The sequence below is a fragment of the Zea mays genome, unplaced genomic scaffold (genome assembly GCF_902167145.1).
Source record: "Zea mays cultivar B73 unplaced genomic scaffold, Zm-B73-REFERENCE-NAM-5.0 scaffold_625, whole genome shotgun sequence".
Classification (NCBI taxonomy): domain Eukaryota; kingdom Viridiplantae; phylum Streptophyta; class Magnoliopsida; order Poales; family Poaceae; genus Zea; species Zea mays.
Genome location: NW_023367284.1, coordinates 5,251 through 15,000, shown reverse-complemented (window position 1 = coordinate 15,000; position 9,750 = coordinate 5,251). Strand labels below are relative to the sequence as shown.

Genomic DNA, 9,750 nt, shown 5'->3' with positions numbered 1-9,750 from the left:
TCCATTGGAATAAATAGGGCCAGCCTGGCTCAACCAGATGAATAGTTTATCTATCAGCAGGGTCGGGGCATAGCGTAGAAGTTCGGTCAGTCTCCGTTGGCACGGTACACTTTGTTCACTTTGTTTTTAATACGTTACTTTTCGGCTTAATAATAACAAGCATTATTCCTGGGCACCGGCAACCCTACTACTGACCAGGGAAGAGATCATGAATAGGGCGTGGTGCAAATCTAGTAAATGGTGCCGTCTCGTATCAGTGAACGTTGTTTGCTTGATGGATTGACGGAAGTCCGCTATTGATTCGGGAACCACAAGTCGAATAGGAATACGTAGATCAATCTCTGAAAGCTGCCAGTCCAGAGTAGCTTATTGGAAATGTCCTCTGGATTGAGTCCCTCGATATAGCAATATTATTTGCCGAGTCAAGTATAGTTCAAGTACTACTGCCAACAGGCGCAGGCTATTAGTCTGATTCCCTAGTAGCAAAAGTGGATTCCCTCATTCAGAAGTAGATTACATACAGACAGACAGGCCCGCATTGCTTCGATCCAGAGGTTCTTCTGCGAATCCCTACCATTACTGGACAAGAGTGGTGGACTCCCATCCCTGAAACCAGCAGACGGATCCAATACACATAAGACTTTTTTTCTCGGGAAATTCCGAATGTCATGCCCCACAAGTTAGTTGCCCAAGCGCTCCCTAGGAGGGCAGTCTACCACAAGATAGAGTTTGGGCCTGGAGCCAAAGCCCCAACCCCTCCATTTTTTGTTGAGCTCAGGAAAGAATTTAAGGAAGTCACATCGGCCCTCATCAAGAGGAATCTGATCTCGCTTTGATTCATCCGTTGCGCGGCGGGACCCACCACTCTCTGTAATTTCCCAGTTCCCCATCGTATCATATCAGGTTTAGGGGCTACCTGGGATAGATGAGTTTATTTGTGGTGCTACTACTTTACTTTTTCTGAGTGAATAACGTGAGTGAGTAAGCAAGAAGTGTTAGCCTTCCCCATTGCAAAGAATTCCTCGCAACAAGACGGATTTCTTCTTTCCAGAGCAGTAGTGGAAGTGTTCGTATTTCTTTCAAAGTGCCAGAATCCAAGTGGCAAGGAAAAGCTTTATTTGCATAATGAATCGTGATATAAAGAGGATTGGAAGTGCCGTGGTTCAGGTTGCGGAGCGGTGATACGACTTTTCCATATCAAAGATTCGACTCGAAAACCTTATGAACCTGTTTTCCTTACTTCAACTAGGTTTCTTCTTCCTTTTATCCATAGGAGGCAAGGATAGCAAGGGTAACAAAACAGATTAAGCAATCAAACGGATGTGCGAAGGAAAGTAGGACTTTTGACTATGGCTGGCATAAAAAGTTCACTTTGATCGTACACTCTACTAGGCAAAACTGGTGTGAGTGGTTTTTACTATGGGGGGCATAAACAGTTGAATATGGAGAGTCGGCTGAGTTTAGGACAAAAAGACAAGGCGTAGTCTTTTGAGTCTGATCAGTCTAGTGTTGCCTATGTTGGGTAGGAAATAAAAGAATCAAAGCCCTCGACGTTAGCAGTTCTTAGCGGGACTCGACGTTCCTAACAGCTGTTGAGCTCTCGAAGTATGAGATCCTGAATGCATCCTCTTTCTTTCCACTTCATCTTGGGAATCTGGAATGGTTGTTTATGGCTGGGTGTGACAGATCAGACTGAGTTTAGAATCAGACTTTCTATCTATCTATCTAGCTGTATTGCCACTCCAACGGTTCTTTTTCTTTGATTATGCCCCGTATCTCTCTGAGCCTATTTGATCTATTTGCTATATCTAAGTTCGAGTGTGAAGTTCGCTCCGGTTGAAGTGTAGGGCTTCCTAATTCCTGCTTCGTCCTCCTATGAATGCACTAGTATAGAAGGTTGGCCCGTCACCGTATACCATCGTAAGATGAACTGGAAATTCGTAGTTTCAACCAGTTACACAAAATAGGCAAGTTGAGGTTTGTTCAGCGTGTGTTGCCTCCAACTATAACGAGGCCCTTTGACTTGAGGTACGATCTTACCTCTTAACGCGCTTTCCTGCTAGAAGAAGTGAGGGTGATGTCCAATGACCTGTTGAAGAAGCTTGCTGTGTAGATAGGTTTCGTGAACCTAATGTAGAACCTGTAAACGAAAGACTAGAGTCCCGGAACCGCTGCCATTCAAAAAGCTATCAATCTGATTCGAAATACCAAGGTTCGAAGACCTCTGGCTTTGATTGTGTGCCCTTTCTTGTTCCTAAGGATTTCTAACCAGACCTTACCTTAGGCGGACGTATACTCAATTATCAATAAGACTAAATCGTGATCGACCCGCCATCATCTCTTGCCTGAACTGACTTACCAGTCACAGGGCCGAGAACACATGATCGAGGGAAATTTCTTTCATCACTACGAAAACTGGTTTTGCTGATTGACAAAACGGATCTCTTCCCTGTGAGCCGCCTTTAGGAAAACTGCACCAAAGATGTGTCTTTGTTCGGTTCAGATCAACAAAGCATTTGCTAATACCAGTCTGAAGGCAACGCTATGCAGCTCCATTTCCTCTTAAAGTGAATGGCCTTCCTATTATATCGAATATTTGGAGTTGCGGAGTTTTTCATAGAATGGGGTGTAGGCAAATACCAACGTCGGTGATTATAGGGAAATAGATGCTTTCTTACTTATGTTCTATACTAGCACATCAGCACCTACCTTTTCTCATTGCTTCGTGAGGGTAGACAATTGCCTGACTCGTACGTAACTGGGCCTGTTGTTTTCTAGTGCTTGATAGTCTGTAGTGTAGTCTATGAAAAGAAAGAAGTCACTTGTTCACAAGCCAAGAGTTCCATTGACTCCTCTCTTATCTACGTTCATGCTTACTTAACCAGTAGTGAATGGAATAAAGTAAGAAGTCTTTCCACACTCGTAACCTGTAATTAATGGGAGTCGGTACAGATTGGGTGTAGTGAAGAATGGAACCCCCTACTCTGACTTGGTCTAGTGAATGTCAGTCCGTACTCATACTCGGTCTAGTGAATGATAGGTAGGTAACAGTGAAGTAGTCGGCGCACCGAGAAGCACACGATCTAATCTACTCTTATTGTCAGTCTCTCCAGAAAGAAGAAGCACACCCTTGCCTTTATTCTCTTCTATGTTCTTGTCTCTAGTGTGGAGTTTTTCCTGTCATATCTCTGAACTGGACTACCAAAACATCTACACTGCATCAAGCCACGTTGTAAGAACCTCGACTAAGACTAAGAAAGGAAACATCCTATAAAGCTCTTGCTGGGTGATTGTTCAGGCTTCTTCCGGTGGATTGGTATTGGTAGAGTTTGTTTGCCGTATCTACACAGGTAGAGAACCTTGTTTCATAGGTTGGGCCTATAAATAGATAAGCGCGAGAGTACTTTACCGGTACCGGTTTAAAGGCATTATTCACTCAATTCTGCATTATTTCTTCTGGCAGCAGGTTATCTTTCTGCAACGCCCAAACAAAGGTGGAACACGTACCCAGAGATCCGAAAAGCTACTTCTCAAGAGTCCACTAAACCACTTGTCCCAGGCGCGGGCTAAATCACTCTGGAACTGGAATCGCCCGGCGCGAATCAAGTAGTCGTTATGTTTGGGATTCAAGGCAAGCTGGAATCAGAATCTGCAGGAAGACAGGGAGGATCTGGAGCCCATGTAGGTACGGCCTAAGCTGAGCTGCTAGCGGCATCAACTCTTTTCCCCGCAAATAAGAAAAGTAAACATTCCCTCCCTAGCCTACCCGCCCTTTATTTAAGTGGAAACAACCACTATAGGCTACTTAGACTAAAATAAAAAATAGGGGCCCTTCTCTAAGTCTAAGAAGGAAGCAGCATTACTTCATTTTTTTTACCAAGGAATGGACTCACTTTCCACTCCTTGAGCCTGCCATTGAAATGAAAACAGACTTTAGGGACTCGTTTTCGAAACGATCCGGTACCAAATTCCATGCTAAAAGCGGTAATCAGATGCCGTTACCTCTTTCTCTCTTTCTTTCTACTGGCCATAGTCATCTCGATTCTCACTCCATACCATACGACAATATCTATTTGACACAAGACATGACATGATCTGGCGGATCAGAACAGAAATGGGTTTAGCCTTCTCCCACTCCGGATTTGCGTATTCCCTCGGGAAAATGGGGTAGGCTACTTTTGAGTGAGATGCGGTTTTCTCAAAAGCAATCCATCGTTTCGAGGGTGCCGGGCTATGGTTCAGTTCGAGTCTAGTTTCCTGAAAATATTCCGTGGTTTTGGCCCAAGGAAAGGAGTAGTGACGGAGTTCATTCATTAGCAAGGATCGGACCCATTCCAGCTTAGAACTTACCACTAGACTCTTGGAATAGGAAATTGGCTTTCCCGAGAAGGGGACTAGCACTTGATTTCGTTGCCTAATAGAATCCCATTCACTCTTGACTCTTGGAATGAGTCCGGTGGAAAGTAAAGTAGGAAGGAGGGGCGAAATTCAGTTGTGTTGGACTAGATTCGAGAAATGCATAATCAAAGCATTTTCCGTTCTTCAGCCAGCCATGCCTGGAATCCATCGTTGTGCCAAGAAATAGTGCAACTTTTTCCACTAGGTGAGATGCACTTTTGGCCCATAGCGAGATAGGATAGAAGTTTTCAGATCAGCTCCCAATGAGATTAGTAGAATCTAATGAGGAGAATCAAAAGAGAGGTTGCCATAGCAGTCAGTGGTTTTGCCTGGGACAGACGTGGCGCACTTGATTGACCTTGCTTCCGGACTAGCTTCTCTTTTCATACCTGGCACGGCAGATTGAGTGAGTGAGTCCACTGTTTACGTTACAACTAGCAGTAGCGTGTCAATTCTAGTCAGAAAAAAAGCTTTCCATTGATTCATGATAGTGCCGTGCCGTGCCGTACTCAACTGGTATCAAAAGTGAGAAATAGGCGATATTCTCCTAAAGAAAGGACGGTTGGATTTTATTTAGACAGATTATAAGAAACCTTTTTGGATCCTTAGCGAAACATCCCTTATTATTAAATGCATATGGGCTTGACTTGATGGTTTTTGATGAAGTCGGTTCCCACTTTTCCAGTCAGGTTGGGAGACTTTTTTAGGGAATTGACTCGTGTTTGACTTGATCTGTCCACTTTGCATTACTCTCTTTTTTCGAGCATTACTTTCTTTGTTCAACTCATAAGTGGAGTGTGTACGACTCCGAGAACAGTGATCGAATAACCAACCTCTTTCCTTGCGTGTTCATTTTCTTTCCTTGCTCTACTTTTTGGCGAGAAAAGAAGAGCGAAGTAAAACAATGAGTACCTGCCCTATAGGCAGCAAAAGCCCTCAATCTTTTTTTCTTTTTTCTATTTGACCACCATTTTTTTCTTATTTCAACGCTTCTTCATAAAAACGACTTTCATCAGTCCGACATTAGAAGGAAAAGAACGATGAAAGATTCCAACTTACTTCACTCAAAGAGTAGAAGCTTCATCCTCCTAGCGAGCCGAGCCAGCCGAACTCAACCTTTTCTTATCTAGAACTGCCAACAGTGGAAAGCATACCACATTATCTCCATTCCATACTGAGTCCACAGCCCAGGGCTTTCTTTAATAGCGGCTATCCCCCGGAGAATCCTTGCATTTTGTTGAAAGGAAGCCTCCTCGGCATGATTTGCACGACCGAGGTCTTACTCTTTCGTTATGCTTTAACATTTCTATTTTATATGTTATTGGATATTTCAGTTAATTACTTTCATTCCCGAGGCTGGATTTCCTTACTCAATGGAGAGCGAAGCTCCCCTCAATTCTGGCCAGGATTCAAAGACCTATTCGGGCCTAGCCCTCCTTTTCTTTCTTTGTGAGGTGTCGACAGAACTCACTTCAGAGATAGAGTGGCGGGTACTTCTGGGTCGTATTCTCGCTCAGGGAAAGCTACACTATAGGAAGTCAGGAAGTCAAACAACGGAAGCAGGTCTGGCGTATCGGATCAATCTGCGACTGGCCTTTTATTCATAACATTAGTAGTTACTCATTGGGTGCCATCAGATGAACGAACTAGTTTTCCACAGAAGAGGATTTGAGGTAGGGCTGCTAGAGAAACTGACAAGGAAATCACAAGAAATAGAGATGCTTCACGCCCAGCCAATCTTGAAAGCTTGTACAGAGATCCAGAATTGCATCTTCAGAAGAATAATAAGCTAAGCGTCGCGTCGAATCTGGACTGGAAAGTCTCTAGAAGGATTTGCACTCCTACACTGCCTTATCAACGGATTCCTGAGAGAAGGGGCCGGGCTATTCATTCCTTCGAGGTGCCGCAGTAAAGGTAGACTAGCTTATTGGGCAAAAAGGTGCCGTACTTCTCAATTGTGAGACTAGAGCTTGATCCTCTCTTACGAGATTTCTAGTTCGAGATTTCGAGTTTCCTGAAAAGAAAGCGAAGAAAGAGTTCTGTATTGAAGATGTCAACTGCCAACTGCGTGCTTTCCCCAATTCTTCTCTTACGAAATGGATCGTTGATTCCTACCACTGATGGATTTATGCCGACCTTACCTTACCTTAAAAGGAGAAGGAACGGGGCTTCCAGAGTCTGAAATGCAACTTCCAATTGACATAGAATAGAATGATCCAACGAACCCATACTCGTACTCGGGAAGGCCAGCTGGAAATGCAGTGCAGTAAAGTAAGTAATTCAGTAAGTAATGCACTCAGTGCCAGTGCCGGTTAAGGGTCTATTGCCAGTGCTAGCGGAAAGAACCGGGCTATGCGCAGTGGAATAGAAAAACGAATATCAGGATTTCATAGAAACTAATGGAAAAGATGGAAATAATACCGAACTCTTCTATTGATTTATGGCTCAGGGCAGGTGTAACTTAGTGTGATAGTCTAGTTTGTTTCATTTAGGAGTGCGTATAAGTGAGCTTGGTACCATTCCATCTTCTTAGCTGTAGGCTTATTGCTAAGGATCGAGTGTGGACAGAAAGGTTTGATGATCTAGGTCATTAGTCTCCGGTTTCTCTTTATGTGTTTGTTCGTCTATTATAGTATATACGACAGATTCATAGCTTCTCAGATCTTTATGCGGGCGCATACATCTCGAATCCCTCACCTAAGAAGGAAAGCGATAGCCATCCATTTCTTATCCTTCGGCCAGGCCGGATCTAGATTAGTGACCTTGCTTCTTGACTTTCCCCTGCTTGTTCAAATCATGATATCCTTGCCCTGTAGGCATCCCTCATACGATCCGATCTACTTTGATTGTTTCATAGCATAGGTTTGTTTACAAGAAGTGGTAGCTTTCTGTGTTCCTAGCTTGATGGCTTTTCTTACATTCCTATTTCCACATTCCTATATTTCCTTTATTTTCAGGTCTGGCACTGGGCATAAGTTTTTGGTCGGCGGGAAGATACACCCAGCACATATGTTTTAGGTCAGAGTCCCATCCTACATTGACTATTTCCACACTTTATAGAAAGCATTTGGTACATTGGGCAACCCGTTTGATCACACAAGAGATGAAATGGAATTATTCTTGGCATATTTCCTATCATTTCACTACCGAGATCTGATCAATAGGAGGGCTCACCCGGGTTCTAGTTCAATCACTCCAATCCATCTTTTCTTTTCTCGGGCCAAGATGCAATAGTTTACCGGTCTAGTTCGTTTTCCCGAGAACCTACCTGCCCTAAGCGAAGAATGCCTATTCTGGACCAATTTCTAAGGGAAGAAGAGAAGGTTTGGCACCTGCTTCGGAGAAATGGTTTCTAAGTACTGGGATCCAACCAGTTTGCTTTTTCTGACAGCACCTGGGAAAGAAGTATTCATTGAACAAGAACAAGGATCTACTAGTCCAACTTTCATTCCAATCTCTATTCCTATCATCTCGCTTTTTCGGACAAGTTTTCTTCTTAACACAGGAGAACAGGAGATGCAATGTCGTTAGGGCCTTCTCGGTCTCCCCAACTAGGGGAAACCTCAAAGCAAACATCCTTCTTCGGACAAGAACTGGCCCATCTGCATCGAACTATTCGAAATCTTGAATCCCATTTCCCTAATCAAAAGGGAGGGAAGGCACTTATAGCAAAGCAGGTACGAGATATCGTTTCTACCAAAACCATGCTATCTACCAGCACCATTCTTGGCAATTGAGAGAAGAAGCAGTCTACCGGAGCGAGAGAACGAACCTAGCGTTTTGAGCCCTTGGAAAACATCATTGATATATGCTAACCCGGAGATTTCTTGGTTCATCATGCTATTGCAGAAGGTTTGCATGCAACTACATTGATTTTAGTAAAGGGTGCTTTAGATGCACTTTTTTAAAATCGATTAGCTTTCCGGAAATTTGACGTAGATTCAGAAGTGGAACAGGACTAGTTAGTGCTCAGGTTTGCCCGTCAACTAAAAGCAAGCAAGCTGTTTGGTAGATCGGCGTATTTCAAGGATCGGATCGGCGTATTGAAACAGAGATCTCTGGTGCTGGTTAGATCCCAAGCGTGCCATCGGATTCTTTAGTTTAGCCACTAGGCGAGAGGGACTTTTCGAATCAACCATCGACTCTCCTGATCTCCTGAGGGAAAATAGGGTTGCCTAATTAGTTGTGGCCCTAAGGGAAATCCACTTTTTCTTCTTGGGTATCGAGGGCAAATCCGGTTGTTGAGTGAACTCGTGAATCAAACAAAACCCTTCTTCTCGAACTGCTAGTGACCTACCGGACTTAGAACCTGGCCTGGCTTTCGAGAGGAGAGTGAAGTGGAAGCATGAGTGCTTACACGAACGGAAGGAAGTAGAAGTAAGCAAGCCATATTTCGACCCGCTTCATTGAACCTTAGAATGGCAAGTGCTCTTCCTGATGAAGCCCGGAAAAACGATCTGTAGCGACAAGCAAGAAAACAAACCTCTTTTCTGATGAAAGTGATTATGGCTGCTATGTCTCCTACCTTGCTATCGAGAATGGCATTTCCATTCCGGAAGAATGAGAGAGAGGGAGTCTTCAACCAACTTCCTTGTTTTCTTATCCGGGCTTAAACCAGAAACGAAGGATCCTTACCTGCCACTACCATAACTTTACTTAACTTAACTGCTCTTGTCAGCTAAAATATATAGGACTCTTCTAAAGCAAGGAACACTTCACCATCACCTGCATCCCATCAAGCAAGGCCTAAACGAACGCACCAGTACAACTACATTAACTGCTCTTGTACAAAAGGCAGAAAGAAACCTCTCTACTCAAGCACTAGGCTATACACTGTAAAACTAGACACACTCTTATCCTTTCAGGCAGTGATACCACTTCTCTGCAAGGCCAAAAGGAAGGTATGAAGCAGGGTTGTTATTTAGGAGTAGGAGGATGAAGAAGAAGTTGTTTTTGTTAGATTTAGGAAATAGGAAGAAAGCAGATGCTGGATCCGAAGCAGGTTGCTATTGGAGCTAGAGGAAGAAGAAGAAGAAAGCAGGAAGAAGAACAATAAAGTTGTTATTTGTTTTATTTAGGAAGCTGGTTTTATTAAGGAAGTAGTAGCAACCACTCCTCTTTTCATTAGGTTATACCAATCACCCATACCAGATACGAAGGAAGCTGTACCTGTACCAATTCCCTGCAAGGCATCTTCAAAACCTAGCAACAAAAACCAATACCAGCCCCGCACCTTCACCAAAACCCATTCTTCTCAAGGAAGGTTCCTGTACCTTTCCATTACTAGTAAAAAGATAGCTATAATGATAGCACTTCCCTTCAAGGAACCAACCATTAACAATACCTGTACCA

At 43.6% G+C, this 9,750-nt stretch overlaps 1 protein-coding gene across 1 annotated transcript in view; it reads right to left on the bottom strand.

Moving 5' to 3' along the window:
• Positions 1-9,413, bottom strand: part of LOC118475769 (ATP synthase subunit alpha, mitochondrial) — a 21,865-nt gene extending 12,452 nt beyond the window's left edge. The window contains exon 1 of the mRNA XM_035963959.1: positions 1-9,413. This exon is cut by the window's left edge and continues 12,452 nt beyond it. The gene's annotated coding sequence lies outside the window, so the exon portion shown is untranslated.
• Positions 9,414-9,750: the final 337 nt, after the last annotated feature.